At 36.7% G+C, this 17,200-nt stretch overlaps 1 protein-coding gene across 1 annotated transcript in view; it reads left to right on the top strand.

Annotated features, from left to right (window-relative positions):
* Nucleotides 1–17,200, top strand: part of KCND2 (potassium voltage-gated channel subfamily D member 2) — a 483,669-nt gene that overhangs the window by 172,152 nt on the left and 294,317 nt on the right. The gene's annotated exons all lie outside the window — the stretch shown is intronic.

Here is a 17,200-nt window from a genome sequence, read left to right as displayed (position 1 = left end):
GTTGAAGGGAAAAATTAAATTACTATGAAATTTTTGAAGGCTATGTGATACATGGCGCATAGTAGATCTTCTATATATGTGTCTATGTCTATGTGTACACACACACATACATAATTGGCTGTGAATCAGATCTCCACCTAGGGTTACGTTTTGGAATGTTTAATGAAAAAAATGTGATTTTAGAAGAAATAATGGAGTTCCAAACACAGAGATTTTTTTTTTTTAGTTGAAGGGTTAATAATTATACAAATATAGGGGATACATGTGATTCATGTCTATAATATGTAATCATCAAATCAGGGTACTTAGCATATCCGTACTTCAAACATTTATGATTTCTTTGTGTTGAAACGATTCAAAAAAATTTAGTTTAATTATTTGCAAATATAGAACAAATTATTTTTAGTCTACAGTGCTATTTAACACTAGAACTTATTCCTTTCATCTATCCATAATTTTCTTTCTGTTAACCAACATCTCTCTGTCCTCCTCTTCCCCTACCCTTACCAGACTCTGATAACCACTGTGCTCTTCTCTACTTCTATGCGCTCAACTATTTTAACTTGTACATATGATTGAGAACTGTGGTATTTATCTCTCTGCGTCTGACTTATTTCTTTTAACATGATTTCCTCCAGGCTCATCCACCTTGCCATGAATAATAGGATATCATTTTTTATGACTGTATAGTATTTTATTATATGTGTGTGTGTATACACATTCATAACACATTTCCTTTATCCATTCATCTGTGGATGGACGTTCTGGTTGAGTCCATGTTTTAGCTATTGTGAACAATATTACAATAAACACTGGAATGCAGATTATCTCTTCCAGGCAATGCTTTCATTTCCTTGGGATAAATAGCCTGAAGTGGGATTACTAGATTACATGGCAGGTATATTTTTAGGCTTTGGGGAGACACCTAGCGTTTTTTTTAATAGCTATACTAGTTTACATTGTATAAGAGTGCTCGTTTCTTCACATACTCACCATTTGTTATTTTTTGAGATATCAATGAGGTGATATCTCATTGTCTTCTGATTTTCATTTCTCTGATGATTAGTGATGTTGGACATTTTTTCATATACCTGTAGGCCATTTTTATGTCTTCTTTTGAAAATATCTATTCATATCTTCTGCCCATTATTTTTAATCTTTTTCTCTTATTTTGCTCTTGAGTTGTTGGAGTTGTTTATATATTTTGGTATCATCCTAACATCAAATGCATCAGTTTTCAAATAGTTTCTCTCATTCTGTAGGGTGTCTCTTTACTCTGACAGTTTTTTCCCCTTACCATACAGAAGCTGTTTAGTCTCAGGTAGTCCCAGTTGTCTAGTTTTGCTTTTGTCTTTTGTCTGTGCTTTTGAGTTCTTATCTAAAAAGTCTTTTCCTAGACCAGTGTCATGAGGTGTTTCCCCCACATTTTCTTGTAGTACTTTCATGGTTTTGAGTTTTACTTTTAAGTCTCTTAATTGATTTTGAGCTTATTTTTGTATATGGTGAGATATAGGTGTCTAGTTTTATTCTTCTTCATGTACACAGTTTTCCCAGCAACATATATTGAAGAGTCTGTCCTTTCCCAATGACTGAGCTTTTATAGATTCTTGGTTTACAATTTTCCAGAATTTTCCTTCTCTGCAGATATTTCTAATTATTTTATTGACACAAAAGAATCTCTGAAATATCAAGGGTTGTTTTTCAATAAGCAAGTATTTAGAAATGCTCAGAATTTGACAGTATACTTTATATTTTTGGTAGTGATTCTTCAATTTATGGGACAATAGTCAGGAACCTTCTTGCAATTGATCCATCTTCTAGGTACCACATGGATGTGGCACACAAAAATAGAATAGTGCAAAAAAGTCCCCTCACATTACATTACAACTGGCAATTTCATAGAAGACAAAGTATATCAAACTAATTGGGTTTGGAAAGGAAGAACTAGTTGGTACAAGAGTGGATAGTATTATAGGCATTTTAAAATTGAGCAATATTATATAGAACCAGAGAGACCTATATTTGAGACTTGATTGTTTTCTAGATGTATAAAATTATGGAAGTGATTTACCATTATTTGCTTATCTGTTAGTAAAACAAGCCTGAAGATTGAAGGGAAAATTAAATTACTATGAAATTTTTGAAAGATATGTGATACATGGCACATAGTAGATCTTCTATATATGTATAATAATACATATACATAATTTGCTGTACCAATAGGTGGGTACAATGCTGTCCATTTTATTCCTCAGGGAATATCTCTTTGATTTTGAGCCTTGTTTATCAAAGTCAGTGTTTATTTTTAATGCTAAGAATTAATAGGATGGAGGGCTTTGTTTGCAATTTTTATTATGTAAAGAATAAATATAAATAAAGCTTCAAATATGGGCAGCACCTGCAGCTCAGTGGGTGGGGTGCTGGCCCCATATACCGAGGGTAGAGGGTTCCTGGCCAGCTAAAACAGCAATGAGAATGGCAACAAAAATAGCCAGGCATTGTGGCAGGTGCTTGTAGTCTCAAGTATTCAGGAGGCTGGGGCAAGAGAATCACTTAACTCCAAGAGTTGGAGGTTGCCCTGAGTTCTGAAGCCACGGCACTTTACCGAGGGTGACAAAATGAGACTCTGTCTTTAAAAAAGAAAAAAAGCTTCAATTTTTATTATGTAAATAATGAATATAAATTCTTTAAATAAATCAACTCAGATATACATAAATTTCCAGCAAAAATAAATGTGACAACCTCACAAAAATGGGACACAGAAAATTCTCCTTTATATAACATGCAATTAACCTGTTGAAGATTTTCTTATACCTATTTAGACAACAATTAATTGTTGGGTATGTTTAACAAATGGCCAGATATAAAATTAGAATTAAGTTGGGAAATATTATTGTGCTTCGGGAAATATGTTTATCAGCAAATAACATGTGCTGAAGATTTATGGTTACCCCATACTCTGCCTAAGGCTATGAATTTTTTTTCTAGCACCTTATATAGTGTTGTGAGTCTGTGAAAACTACCATCCAGTCAGTAGCCAGCTGATATACAAGAAGGTCTCCCTTATATTCCTTGCAAAGAAGCTTTGGTTAACCAACAGCTTGGGGCCCGTTAGAACTGAGAACACAAACCAGTTCTTAACATAGTAAAAAGTATTCCAGACACTGGCATATGCTTAGTTTCTATTGAAACATGAACTACACCACTACAAGTCTTTTGCAAAGTCTATGGAGGAAGTTCAGAAGTTCTGGCATCATGCATCATGGGTCCTCTATCCAATTCCCAGCCAACAAATAAAATCCCCTAGGGACTGCATTATGTGGAGCTACTCATTAACAATTAAAAACTCAAGGAAACTCATGGTCTGGGATCTCAAGCTAGCAGTCCATAAGGCAAATGTAGCCAGAATATATAATTTGTGTGTCCGGCATAGTGATTCATAAGAACACAAGATGTGAATGCCTTTTATGAGATCCACACTGGTTGATTTACCATAGTCCCCTCTGCAACTTATTGTCTTAAATTTGTGGATTTAAGTTTGGGACTCCTGATGTGAAACAACTTTTCTTTGAGAAGGAAAATAATAGAGACTTTGAGAGAATTCTGTGAAGTACAAAATGACATGAAAAGATAAGTGAGAACCTAAAAGTTAACAGAGTGAAAAAAGAAAATAGTAAATCATTTTTGAAGACGTGTATAATTAATGTATTGCACGTTGTGATTTACAGAGTTGGAAAGCAATTAATTGCTGGGTGCATTTAACATTATGCACATAGAGTGATTTTTACAGACACTCATCTGAGAAGTCACAGGAGCATTTTCAAGAACACAAAATGGCTTTGTGACTGGGTCCAACAGCACATGTGATGTAAGCCATCAGTGCTCTTCATAGGAAGGCAGCCAGTGTGGCTGGCCATGTGCATCCGTCATGTCCTACTCTTGCTTTAAAGCAAACTTAGGAAGGAACAATTAGCCTTAAACTATTTGATTTTAGATCAAAGTAGATTAAATTTACAAAAGAAATTTAAGAACATTAAGCTTGCTCAGAATGACTACTGGCTATTCACTTTGTTTGTACTGGGAGACAGAGTGCAAGTGTGTGCATGTGGGTGTGTGCTTGAATATGTTTGCGTCGTGTGTCTCACTCACTCCATCACTTCCAAGTATTTCTGGGCAATTGGCTCTTAGTCATGAAGACCTGAAGAACTGGAGTGGTGTCAAGTTTGACAGAGGACCTCAGGTGTGTTTACAGCTAATCCTGGTGAGGTGTGCTACTGAAATTGCATTTCTGGCCTCTTCCTTTCTAACTCTGTCCCTCAAGGCAACATTACTGTGACAGACTAAAGACAGGGTAGGAGGAGAAGTCTGGCTTTGAAAGATTAGATAAGGTTTTCTTCTGTTTCTCAGATCGTAAGCCCTCAGAAAAACTTGGAAGTTTTGCTGGTTAACAATGTCCAAGAGAAAAAAACATTTTTTCAAATAAATGATAAGAATATGGGTAAGATATTGGGGGTCTCAGCCTCTTTCCATGGAAAAGTTGCCATTGCCATCATTCCCTTCCTATTTATTCTCCCTGGCTATAAATCCCTCCTCACTGATTTGCCCAGTGCCAGTTTTCTTCCAACTTAATTACTTCACCAATGAATGCCAAATTCATCATCTTGAGTGATATTCCTTATTCTTAATACGTTCAAAGATAGATCGTGCTGTTGCTCAATATTAAAACTTTCATAGATTCTCTGTGCGTACAGTTAACAGGCCTTTATCTGCATGGCATTTGATGCCCAACAGCCAACCTCATTTTTTGCTGCTTCCTTTAATAGCTGTACCCTATTTTTTTTCTCAACTGGAGTGCTTTTTTGGAAGGGCAGTATTTTGTTGTGTGGCCATGATCACAGAATTATTAGCTTTCTTGGCTGCAGCGCAATAACTGCCAACAGCACCTCTCACTCACTGAGACAACCAGACCGCCCCTTTTCAAAACTCCTCCACACAATACTCCCTATTCAAGACCTGCTATGAACTTCACTTGCCTTGGTGCCTTTGTTCCTTGTTCATGTTGCTTTCTTCTCTTGAAATGTCCTTCTCTCATGTCTTCATTTCCTTGTCCATGATGAATTGAGTTCAAAGAAATTTCTCCTTCCTTTTGAAAACGCCAGAGGTGATCCATATTCACTGAGTGCCTACCGCATGCCACTCTGCCGTGTTCAGTGCTTTCTGGGTGCTATTTTTATGTACACTGGGCTTCCTTGCTTACAACCATCTATGTTGAAAATTGTTTGCTTGAAAAGGAAAACACCTGGGCACCTCAACCATCTTCCTCCCTTTCCATATGGAACATGACAGGTGAAATACAAGCTCTCTAATAATATTAGACCTTGAGCTTTCAACTGTTTCTACCTGAGCATATAACGCAACTTTCACTAATTTTCATAAAGTCAATGTATAGATGTAGTCGCTGCCTAGACCTGTCATTTTCTTTTCTCAATAACACCTTTAAATCAACACCTGCATCTGAGTTATTTTTTAAGACCCCAGCAGAGTACACTGGGCTCTCAAATATGTCACAAAAAATATTTTTCTGTAAAAACATGGACACACAATGACTAGTATATTCCAATTTCAAGTGCTTATTTTAATTCCAGAACCATTTAAAGGGGTTCAGGTCTAGAATATTAGAATTTATGTTGTAGAGGTGAGTGGCAAAGGTTGGGTGAGAACATCTTAAAACATTAAAAATAAAGATACTTACCGAAGTCAGCTAAAGCTTTTTTATTTTATTTTTTTTTAATTTCAAGTTAACATGAGGGTACAAACAACCAGGTCACAATTTTTGAATTTGTTAGGTAGAGTTCTTCATATAGTTGTGCCCTGCACTTAAAGGGTGTGCCATACACCCTTACCTTGTGCCCTTTAAGTAGAAGCACACCAATCTCCCTTTCTTGATTCCCCCTCCCTTGTTCCCCCTCCCCTAACTTGAATAGAATAAAGTTTTTCTCCTACATGGGGGTGTATGTTAGATCGTCTACTGGCTTCATAATAAAATTGAGTACGTTGGATACTTGCTTTTCAATTCTTGTGATAATTTACAGAGAAGAATGTGTTTTAGCTCCATTCAGGTTAATACAAAAGTTCTAAAGACTCCATCTTTTCTTATAGCTGAGTAGTACTCCATGGCATACATATACCACAGCTTGTTAGTTCATTACTGAGTTAGTTCCAATTGTTTCCACATTTTGGTAATAGTAAATTTAGCTGTGATAAATTTATCACAATGTCTTTATGATAAAATGATTTTCTTTTCTTCTGGGTGGATGCCTAGTAGTGGCATCGGGAGGTCAAATGGAAGGTCTACTTTTAGTTCACTGAGGATTCTCTATACTCTTTCCAAAGAGATGTACGAGTTTGCAGCTGCACCAACACTATGAAAATGTGCTCCTCTCTCTACATCTGCGCCAGAATCTGCAACCCTGGGATTTTGTGATGTGGACTGCTCTCACTGGGGTTAAGTGATATCTCAGGGTGGTTTTGATTTGCATTTCTCTGATGATTAGGGATGAGGAGCATTTATTCATATGTTTGTTAGCTATTCATCTGTCATCCTCAGAAAAGGTTCTGTTTATGTCTCTTGCCCAGTAATAGATGAGATACTTTGCTGGTGTTGTTGTTGTTCTTGATGATGATGATGATTAGTTTGACTTCCCTATAGGCCCTAGTTATCAAGCCTTTGTCAGATTCATAATATGCAGATATCTTTTCCTATTCTGAAGGTTGTCTATTTGCTTTAACTGTTGTGTCCTTAGCTGTGCAGAAGCTTTACAATTTAATTAATCCCATTTGTTTATTTTTGTGTTGTTGTGATTGCTGTTGAGGTCTTCTTCATAAAATTTTCCCCCAGTCCATTATGCTTAAGGGTTTTTCCCACACTTTCTTCTAGGATATTTATCATTTCATGTCTTAGATTTAATTATCCATTTTCAGTCAACTTTTGTAAGTAGTAAATGGTGCGTGTCTAGTTCAAGACTTTTACATGTGGTTGTCCAGTTTTCCTAGCACCATTTGTTGAATAGGGATGCTTTTACATACCAGTGTATGCTTTTGTTTGGGTTATTAAATATCAGATGGCTATAAGAGATTGGTTTAATCTTTCGGTTTTCTATTCAGTTCCAAATGTCTACATCTCTATTTTTGTGCCTATACAATGCTATTTTGATCACTGTGAACTTGTAATATAGGCTGAAGTCTGGTACAGTGATGCCTCCAGTAGTGTTTTTATTACTAAGAATTGCATTGGTTATACGGGTTTTTTTCTGGTTCCATACTAAAGTAAGAACTATTTTTTTTCCAGTTCTTCAAAGTATGATGTTGGCATTTTAATGGAGATTGTATTGAATCTGTAGATTGCTTTTAACAATCGACATTGTTAAAAATGTTGATTCTACCCACTGAAAAGAACGCTGTATGTTCTTCCATTTCTTGATGTCTTCTGCTATTTCTTTTCTCAAGATTTCATAATTGTCTTTGTAGAAATACTTCACATCTTTTGTTGGGTATGTTTCTAGGTATTTCATTTTCTTTGAAGCTACTGTGAAGGAAATTGTATCTTTGATTACTTTCTTGACTTCACTGTTATTGGTAGATAGTAGAGCTACTGATTTGTGAACATTGATTTTATACCCTGACACATTATTGTATTTCTTGATCACTTCTAGGAGTCTTGTGGTTGAGTCTCCAGGGTTTTCTAAGTATAATATCATAGCATCATCAAGAGCAAGAGTTTGACCTCCTCTTCCCCCATTTAGATGCCCTTTATATGTGTGGTTGTCTGACTGCATTGGGTAGAACTTCCAGAACTATGTTGAATAGTAGTAGCAATAGTGGACACCTTTGTTTAGTTCCAGTTCTAAGTAGAAAAGCTTTCATTTTTACCCCATTCAGTATGATATTAGCTGTGTGTTTATTGTTGATGGCTTTAATCAGTTTAAGAAATATACCACCTATACCTATCTTCTAAAGTGTTCTTATTAGAAAAACATTTGATGAATTTTATCAAATGCTATTTCCGTATCTATTGAGAGGATCATATTGTCTTTGTTTTTGCTCCTCTTAATGTGGTGTTTTACATTTATGGATTTGCATGGGTGGGATGAAGCCTACTTGATCATTACGTATAATTTTTTAATGTGTGGATGTAATCTATTAGCTAAAATTTTATTGAGTATTTTTGCATCAACATTCATTAGTAAAATTGGTCTGTAGTTCTCCTCTTTAGTTGGGTCCTTTCCAACTAAATTTAATTTTGGTATCCAGTTAGTTTTGGTATCAGAATGATGTTTGCTACATGGAATGTGCTGGGAAGGTTCTTTCCTTCTCACTATTTTAGAATAGCTTCTGTAGTATAGGTACAAGCTCATCTTTGAAGGTTTCAGAGAATTCTGATGTGAAGCCCTCTTTTCCAGGGCTTGATATTGGTCCATTCAAGAGATCTATTTCTTGCTGGATATGTCTATGGAGATGGTATGATTCCAAGTATTGGTCCATTTTCTCCATGTTGTCAAATTTCTGGGTGTTGATTTTCTTGTAGCAGTCAGAGTTAATCTACTGTATCTCAGTGGTATTTTTTGTTATTTTGTTATTTTTGTTATTTTGTTATTTTGTTATTTTTGTTATTTCCCCCTTTTCGTTTCTGTTAGAAATTTTACTTTTCTATTTCTAGTTAATTTGGCCAAAGGTTCATAGTTTTTATTTATCTTTTCAAAGAACCAATTTTTTATTTCATTGACTTTATAAATGATTCTTTTGTTTTTAATTTCATTTATTTATGATTTAATTTTGGTTATTTCTTTTTTTCTGCTAGGTTTAGAATTGGATTGCTCTCATTTTTTTTTATTTCCTTAAAATTATTCATTAGATTGTTGATGCTCTCTTTGTATTTTTCAGATGTAGGCATCTAATGTGATAAATTTCCCTCTTAGGACTGCTTTTTCAGTGTCACACAACTTTGGTAACTTATATAGTTTCATTGTTGTCATGTTTGAGGAATTTAATAATTTTCTCCTTTATCTCTAACTTAACCCACCTGTCATTCAGCATAATGTTTTTTACTTTCTATGCAGTTGTGTGGAGATAAAAATTTTTCTTAGAGTTGAATTTCACCTTTATTGCCTGTGGTCTGAGAAGATACAAGGTATACTTTCATTTCCTTTAATTTTGTTGAGGTTTGATTTATCACCTAGGATATGACCTAGTTTGGAGGATGTTCTATGGGCTGACAAGAACATATATTCTTTAGCTTTGGGACTGTGTCTTCTGTATATGTCTATTGAGCACATTTGTTCTAGGGTTAAATTTAAGTCCCTTGTATTTTTGTTTAGCTTCTGTTAAGATGATCTGTACAGTTCAACTAGAGGAGTGTTAAAGTCCCCGGCTATTACGGTGTTATAGGATATCATATTGCTCAGATCAATCAATGTCCTTTTCATAAAATGGGGAACATATAAGTCAATGCATAAATATTTAAAATTGCCATGTTCTCTTGAGGAAGTGACCATTGTTTTTCTTAACTTTAGTTGCTTTCAATCCATATGTATCTGAAATTAAGATTGTAACCCCTGCTTTCTTCTGTTTTCCATTTGCCTGAAATATTGTTTTCCAGCCCTTTACCATGGTTTATCTTTCAAGGTTAGGTGTTTTTCCTGGAGACAGAATATGGATGTCTTGTGCTTTTTTATCCAGTTGGAGAGATTGTGCTTCTTCATTGGGGAATTCAAGCCATTAACATTTATGGAGAGTTTTATTCATCTGATTTTGTGAAGGTCCATTGGTTAGTTTTATCTTCACACTATTATGGAAGCTGAGTTTTGTCCCTTAGTTTGTGGTTGTTTACTTTATGATGGTTCATTGTAATGTTCAGTGTTGAGAATAGGTCTAAGTATTTCCTATAGAGCTAGTCCTGTTGTGGTGAATTTCCTCAGTGTTTTCATATTAATAAAAGATTTGATTTCTCTGTTGATTTTGAAGCTTAGTTTAGCAAGATACAGAATTATAGGCTGAAAATTTTTTTGTTTACAAAGTTAAAGATAGCTGACTATTCTCTTCTCTTGGAAAGTTTAACTGAAGAATTTACTGTTACTCTGATCGTTCCTCCTTTGTAGTTAATTAGTGGATATTCCTGGTGGTTATTCCAGTTTTCTCTTTGTCTTGAATTTGGACAAGCATCTTAACAATGTGTCTTGGAGATGCTCTATTTGTGTTACAATGATCTGGAGTTTAATATCCCTCTAAAAGGAATGTTTCAGAAACTTTAGCGGTACTTGGGAAGTTTTCATTAATGATATCCTCAAGTAGAGCTTTGATTCCTTTGAGACATTCTTATTTCCTGTCAGGAATACCTATCATTCATTTGTTTGAATGCTTCATCAAGTGCCATAATTCTCAGAGTGAATATTTTGCTTTTTCTGCTTCTTTTCTGCCTTTTTAATTTCCTTGGTTATCTTAAGAACTTTATCCTCTAGCTTTGAGATTCTTTCTTCTCCACTCCTCCATAATCTCATATGTTATTGATGTTTACTACTGACTCTAAGTTCCCTAATTGATTCCTTTAGGTCCTTAAGCTCTGCCACATCCTTTCTATATTCTGCATATCTTTCATCCATTTTTTGGTTCTGTTTTTTCACTTTCTCATCAATTTCCTTTATTATTTTTGCTGTCCATGTTTTAAATTCTCTGCTTTAGTCATGCCTAGAGCTCTAATATTTTGGGGAACCAATCTGGCAGGTCCCTCTAAGTCAGGAGCTCTTTTCCAGTCTGGGCAACAGCAAGACCCCACCTCTGCCAAACATAGAAAGAAATCAGCAGTACCTGACAATCGAGACCTACCTATACCTTCTTTCCAAGGCTAAAGTGAGAAGAACACTCAAGACCATTAATACATGGCCTCCTCAAGCCAGATAATTGCTATGATTCCCCCAGCCCTCAGAAATGTGAAAAAAAAAAATAAAAATAGGTTAAAAAAATTAGAAATATAATTATGTAAGATAAAAAATGGATAAAAAAGGGATATCTGATGTGCCATGTGAAAAAATTATTTGGCAAAGATGAGAAAAGAAGAAAAGAATTTCTGCCAAAAGAGAGAAAAAAGAAATTAAAAAGAAAAAAGTATAAAAGTGGCTAAAAATCTGTAATAATAATGGAGGAGCCCTTGCTATTGCAAGAAAAGTGAAAGTGAAAAAATGCAAATACAACCAAACCAAAAAAAGAACTAATCAAAAAGCAGCAACAACCATAAAAGTGAGGGGAAAAAAAAGAAAAAAAGAAAAAAATTAGGGAAAAATGGAAAAAATTGCAAAAAGTGTAAAACAATTTATGTGTGTGTGTGCTAAAATATATGCCCTGGACACCAGCCAACACTATGGTGTTAGGAGTTGGAGAACACACACTGTATTTACTGTATATGATGAGAGGTCAGAAGCCACTCTTGTCTTCCTGACTTCTTTGTCCTCAATCTGGGCCTGTTCACTTCATCAGCATTCAGTCCCAATGGGACTGGGGTCCCAAAGCTCTCACCAGACTTCCCTAGAGTCCCATCAGACACTGTCCCTTGATGACAAAGCACCCCTCCTGGGGAGTACAAGTGTGCTCAGTTCATTCCAAGGATGGCCACTGGAGCTCTGTCAAAGCACCAGAGCTGCCAGGCACTAGGACCCCACAGACTGTTCCTCTCCACATAGTGGTCTTCCCACAATGGCAACATCCCTTCTGCAGGAATACTACCCTACTAGGCATTCAACCTTGACCACCAGATGCAGTTTAAGTCTAATTGCTGTTTCAGTGAGCAGCCCAGACCAAAATCAAAATACTGCAGGACAGCCCTTTCTTGTCTCTACCTCTCTCTGGGAGAGCTGGCCAATCAGGTAGCTTCTGTCTGTAGCAAGCACCTGCCTTCTACATTGGTATTCCTCAGCTCTAGATTTCCTTTGGCTCCTGAAGTCTCCTGCTACTTCACTATAATCCTGGAATGATGTTTCTGTGCAGATTCCCCCAGCCAGAGGTAACTGAGTCAACTTTCTTCTATCTCATCACAAATAGCCTGCAATGAGTTATCTCCAGTCTGTGATCTTGCTCCTCCCCCTAAAATGTTTTAAGCAAATACATAGCAATGTCTTATTATAAACCTAGCATAAAATGCCAGGAAAAGTGTAATATTTTCAGGATGTTAAGGAGTAACAATTCAAAGCACATAAAGCAGGGTGATTACACTATTCCCTTTAAAATCCTTGAAACTGGCTCGGTGCCTGTGGCTCAAGCGGCTAAGGCGCCAGCCACATACACCTAAGGTGGTGGGTTCGAATCCCCATCCCGGGCCCGCCAAACAACAATGATGGCTGCAACCAAAAAATGGCCAGGCGTTGTGGTGGGCGCCTGTAGTCCCAGCTACTTGGGAGGCTGAGGCAGGAGACTCACTTGAGCCCAGGAGTTGGAGGTTGCTGTGAGCATGATGCCATGGCACTCTACCCAGGGGGATAGCTTGAGGCTTTTTCTCAAAAAAAATAAAAAATAAAAAATAAAAAATAAATAAAATCCTTGAAACTCATATGGTACAATTCATATTTACCTCAGTGGAGGCATGACCTCAACTGTCATTGGACATGTTACTTTTCATGGTGTGTGATTTTCTCCCCTAATTTGAGGCAATTTAATTTTCTGCCCACTTCACAAAGAAATGTCAGACTGAAAGACTGGAGCATTGATGTTGAACATCTTTCTTCACACATTGTACTTAGCACAGAATTGATTCTGTTACCCTTGCTATCACCAAATAAAGACAAAACCCGCAATATTCTGTGTGTGTGTGTGTGTGTGCGCGCGCATGTAGAGAAAGACACATAGACATATTCACCTTTGAAAATAATGATCTGAACTCAAATGACAGTCATACTTATAAAACACCTTCATAGTAATATGAAATTTTAAAAGTAAATTTTGGTGAACAAATAAGAAAAGCTTTATTGTAGAATAATATTATATGTGTTCCTATAACATTTCAGGATGAACTATACAGAAATCCAACAAGAATGAATACTTTGATTCTGTGTTTTAATTTTCATAAGTCTCACACACAATAATGGTTAAAAGGACAGTTTCTGAAACTGCACTGTTCACAGATCAGCTCTGCTGGTTCCCACCTCTGTCATTTTAGGCAAGTTACTTCACTTTCTTGGGCCCAAGTTCCTTACTGATTATTTGAAAATACTGGAATTAGTCCTTAATAATATTGTTGTGAGGTTAAGATGAATTAATAAATTTAAAGTACTTTTAGGAGTACTTAGCATATGGTGAATGCAAAATAAATTTTCATTACAAATATTGTTTTACTATAAGTATGATGGAGAATTTATTGGAAAAAACTGAAATCAATTCCCACATTGGCTTTACTATTATGCTCCTTCTAAATGCATTTGACATGATTATTTTATTTTACTGTATATTTGAGGAGGAGCTCATCAACATAAATGTATGATACTTAATTATTTTAGATGATATTTATAAATTTTAATGAATAACCAGGAATGGAACCTATTCACTAATATGTATGAAACAATCTATCTACCTACCATTCTCTTAAAGCAGCATAGCTATTTAATCAAACTGTTCAGAGCAAGGACCATTTCATACCAGAGTCCACATGCTTAATACCTAACACTGGCTTGGCACTAATAGGCACTCAGTAAATATTTGTTTAGTCTATTAACATTCCTCAAAACAAATATTCCACTTTATTCATACATACCTCCATTTAACCAGCACACCCACCGTCCCTAACCATGCCCTAGACCCAGTTTTTTTGTGTTTTTTTTTTGTCCTTTTCATCTGGGTTGCAGCTTGAGCTTCATCACCTCCTGATTTCTTTACAGTTCTTCAAGGTGACCCTGTTCTCTGCCTCCTCAAAATTTATTTAATCCAGTTCAATGTGATAGAGATTAACACTACCTTGATTTCCATGTATATTGCATGTGAACTTCAACTAGGTCATATACATCTTCAACTAGATCAAAGGCAGAGATGTATTTGGTGCTTCTTTTATCACATCTTGCAATTGGTCCTTAACAAATAATTATTGATAACAGCCAAAAAATGAAACCAGCATTTCCTCATACTTGCCAGGTTAATCTCTTTTTTATTCCAGTACTGAAGTGGAATTGTCCCAACATTAAAGAAGGGGGGATTTGCCATATTGCATTTTATATATATGAAGACTGGAAAGTATCCAGCTACATATTTCTCTATTTTTAATGTTACATATCCACACACACACACATAGAGGTTAGTGGGGAGGGGGCATTGGGGAATTGGAGCAGGATTCTAATTTCTAACTTATGAACGATAAATGAGTGCTCAAAGGGCAACTGGATTGGCTGGCCCAGTAGTCAGTTTCTATTGTTATGTAGGAAGAAGGATGGTGGAGCAAATCCTTTGGAGTTCACTATGAGTGTAACACAGCTAGTGATCTGTTACAGAGATCATTGAAATGGAATTGATATAATTTCACTTGCCATCCTAACATGACAATTTGCGTTTCTAAAAACTTGATTTACCTATTTTTAAACATCTAAAGAATTAACTTAAAGAGATTCAAACTTTGTGCAGAGTTAATGAAACAATGCAGTGTTTTACCATATAAATTATAACCAAGTATTTTATAATAAAAATAGCTGACATGAATTTAAGGAAAGCCTATTTCATCCCCATTTTATTGATGAGGAAATTGAAACTCTAAGAAGTTAGATAATTACTCAAAATCACATAGTTTAAAAATGGGTGAGGCAGGACTTCAACTTAGGAAGTTTAGTTCCAAAACCCACACTCTAAGCTACACACCATAACTGCTGACAGTGTTGTAGACATTGTTGCCTAAACAGAATGTCATGCCACTCACTTCCTTTCTGAGAACCCATCTGTGTGATACTCATGTTCCTAGTCTCACTGAAGGCAAGAATGGCCATTTAAACTAGTTCTGGCCAGTAGAATTGGAACAAATGCCTTCTGAGTCTACTCTGGCTAGAAAACAAACAAACAAAAAAAGACTTCCAAAAAAAAGACTTCAAAAAAAAAGAATCCAATTTTGGGTGGCGCCTGTGGCTCAGTGAGTAAGATGCCGGCCCCATATACCAAAGGTGGTGGGTTCAAACCTGGCCCCGGCCGAACTACAACAAAAAAATAGCTGGGTGTTGTAATGGGCGCCTGTAGTTCCACCTACTAGGGAGGCTGAGGCAAGAGAATCGCCTAAGCCCAGGAGCTGGAGGTTGCTGTGAGCTGTGTGACACCACTGCATTCTACCGAGGGTGAAAAGTGAGACTATCTCTCCAAAAAAAAAAAAAAAAAAAAAGAAAGAAAAAAGAAAAAGAGGAAAAAAATAACAGAATCCCAGTTTTTCCCCTAATTTTAGACATTGATGTGTGAGGATGGTTGGAGCTTCTGCTATATTGCAACTGAAAAGAAGGTCAAGAGAATTATAAAAGTAGAGATTAAAAGGCCATGTATTTTTAAGTATCTAAGCCAAACCCTGTACCTCTTTTCTCATAAATGTCTTCTCTGTGAGGAAAATGAACTTTATTGTTAGTTACTTCTTATCAAATATTCTTACCTGCAGCTCAGAATTGCCTACCAGATAAAAATATGAATTTCTAACTTCATCTTTTTTTTTTTTTTGTAGAGACAGAATTTCACTATGTTGCCCTCAGTAGAGTGCCCTGGCATCACACTGGTCACTGCAACCTTCAACTCCTGGGCTTAGGTGATTCTCTTGCCTCAGCCTCCCGAGTAGCTGGGACTATAGGCGCCCCCTCAAAACGCCCAGCTATTTTTTGGTTCGAACCCAGCTGGGGCTGGGTTTGAACCTGCCACCATTGGTATATGGGTGCCCTACTCAGTGAGCCACAGGCACCGCCCATGAATTTCTAATTTCAAAGATTTGTATTTGTAAATTTTCAGGTCTCAAAACAAAATGACATTTTATTTCTTCCAATAAAGATTATGATAGAATTATAATTATTCTATTTATTAATACATGTATCACAAATGTTCACAATATCAATACATTCTTGTTGGCATGCTAGACAGAGGGCAATATTTTTGAAGCTCTTTTAAAAATACATTGAATTGTGTTCCCCCTTCACATTAATGTTTTTTTTTTTGGAGACAGAGTCTCAAACTGTCATCCTGGGTAGAGTCCCGTGGTATTAGAGCTCTCAGTGACCTCCAACTCTTGGGCTCAAGCCATCCTCTTGCCTCAGTTTTTCTATTTTTAGTAAAGACAGGGTCTCACGTTTTGCTCAGGCTCGTCTTGAACTCGTGAGCTCAAACAATCCACCTGCCTCGGCCTCCCAGAGTGCCAAGTTTATAGGCGTGAGCCACCGCGCAGGTTTAAATTGATCCATTGAGGTCTTCAATGTTTGTAATGTCAATGCCAGAGGAAGATACAGAAAGAAAAAGAAATAAAACAGCACAAGAGAAATTAATTGGAAACAAACAAAAGCAATGTCATTGCCTTCTCAATAAGCAACACAGCTTTGTAACAGGATTATACAGGTTTCAACTGAGAGGCAAAGGGGCACTAAACTGCCTGTCCATACCCAGGTATGTGATAGCAAGCAAGGAGGCCACCTAAAGCTCGACAGTAAGTTCCTTTATGCATGACACGTGCTTTTTTCTCCTCATGGACAATTACTGATGTGTCTCTTTACATGTCTGAGGCAGCCTGAAGAAGGTAGGAAAGAGCTTTAGTAAAGGGAAAATGAAACCAAATTAAGCCAAAAGAACAGATACTATCATCCACTCATCTACTTAAAGGTGTGTGGCACTCATGGGCCACAGTGAGGAGCTAACAGGAGCCTCCCACACTACATGCAGAGCCCAGAGGGGCCAGCAGTGCTGTGACAGCTGGTCACCTACAATGAGCATAAGTTGGACTAAGTACAGGTGGAGGAGCTGGCACGTGTGGGGCCCCTGGGTGGGGTTCACCAGGACTGGCTGCGGGGGGGACCTGGCTACACTCTATGCCACAACAGAGTTTCACAAAATGGACACTACACATGACACAGGCTGAAAGGTGGAGCAGGACTGGATGGGAGTGTCAGTTGCACATGGGGGAGTTAAGAGACAGAGGGGAGCAAGGCAGGTGTATTATGTACTGTGCTCTAAC

Source organism: Otolemur garnettii, unplaced genomic scaffold (assembly GCF_000181295.1).
Source record: "Otolemur garnettii isolate 467f Iridium unplaced genomic scaffold, OtoGar3 scaffold00037, whole genome shotgun sequence".
In the NCBI taxonomy this organism is placed as follows: domain Eukaryota; kingdom Metazoa; phylum Chordata; class Mammalia; order Primates; family Galagidae; genus Otolemur; species Otolemur garnettii.
Note: the sequence above shows the minus strand (reverse complement) of the source record. Positions and strands in the feature narration are given on the sequence as shown.